Here is a 1,555-nt window from a genome sequence, read left to right on the forward strand (position 1 = left end):
AGGGAGCTGAACACTTTATAGGTACATTGAAAAGAAATGTTTACTGAAAAACGTTTTGTAACGGGTTTTTTTCTCACACGTTGGAAGTCATCAAACGTTGGCGGCCATTTCTTGCTCGTTTTTTTTCCTTCTGACACCAGCTAGGTGACCCCCCCCCACACACACACCTCCTTGACTCGCAAATATCTCCACTTCTACTTGAGGCAGATATTTTTTTTCTTCTCTGTCTGTCTGTCTGTCTCTGTCTCTGTCTCTCTCTCTATCTCTCTCTCTCTCTCTTTCTCTCTCTCTCTCTCCCCCGTCCCCGTCTCTCTCTCCTTTTCTCTCCCCTCCCCCCTCTCTCTCGCCCATGCACTTTCACTGACTCAATGACGAACAGACTGACTGACGGACGGACAGACTGTCGGACTCACCATCTTTTAGTTTCAGTAAGAGTTCTACAGCACTTGCAACCCAATAAGGTCATATAAGAGCGGGAGATTAAAGGTGTTACAAGAGAGTAACAAACACAAAAAGGAGCAGGGGAGATAAAGACGATAGATGTTTGATAGGAAAGGAAAAGCACACCACACCAGAGCACCCGCCAACAACCCATGGACTCACCATCTGCCACTCCAACATGTAGTATGTCACACCTCGATGTAACAGGGGACAGATAGACAAACAGACATACATACAAACATACAGACAGACAGACAGACAGATAAACAGACAGACAGACAGGCAGACTCACCATCTGCCACTCCAACATGTGGTATGTGACGCCTCGTTGTAACAGGGGACAGTTGTGGTGGGTCAGATTCCGGGAGTAGCTGGCGACAGACACAAACATCGGGCCATTACAGACACAGACATTGGGGCATTACAGACACAGACATCGGGTCATTACAGACACAGACATCGGGTCATTACAGACACAGACACAGACATCGGGTCATTACAGACACAGACATCGGGTCATTACAGACACAGACACATACATCGGGTGATTACAGACACAGACATCGGGTCATTACAGACACAGACGCAGACATCGGGCCATTACAGACACAGACATCGGGTGATTATAGACCCAGACATCGGGCCATTACAGACACAAACATCGGGCCATTACAGACACAGACATCGGGTGATTACAGACACAGACATCGGGCCATTACAGACAGAAACATCGGGCCATTACAGACACAGACATCGGGTGATTCAGACACAGACATCGGGTGATTACAGACACAGACATCGGGTGATTACAGACACAGACATCGGGTGATTACAGACACAGACATCGTGTGATTACAGACACAGACATCGGGTGATTACAGACACAGACACAGACATCGGGTCATTACAGACACAGACACAGACATCGGGTCATTACAGACACAGACATCGGGTCATTACAGACACAGACACAGACATCGGGTCATTACAGACACAGACATCGGGTCATTACAGACACAGACACATACATCGGGTGATTACAGACACAGACATCGGGTCATTACAGACACAGACACATACATCGGGTGATTACAGACACAGACATCGGGTCATT

This window comes from Aplysia californica, unplaced genomic scaffold (genome assembly GCF_000002075.1).
Source record: "Aplysia californica isolate F4 #8 unplaced genomic scaffold, AplCal3.0 scaffold01342, whole genome shotgun sequence".
In the NCBI taxonomy this organism is placed as follows: domain Eukaryota; kingdom Metazoa; phylum Mollusca; class Gastropoda; order Aplysiida; family Aplysiidae; genus Aplysia; species Aplysia californica.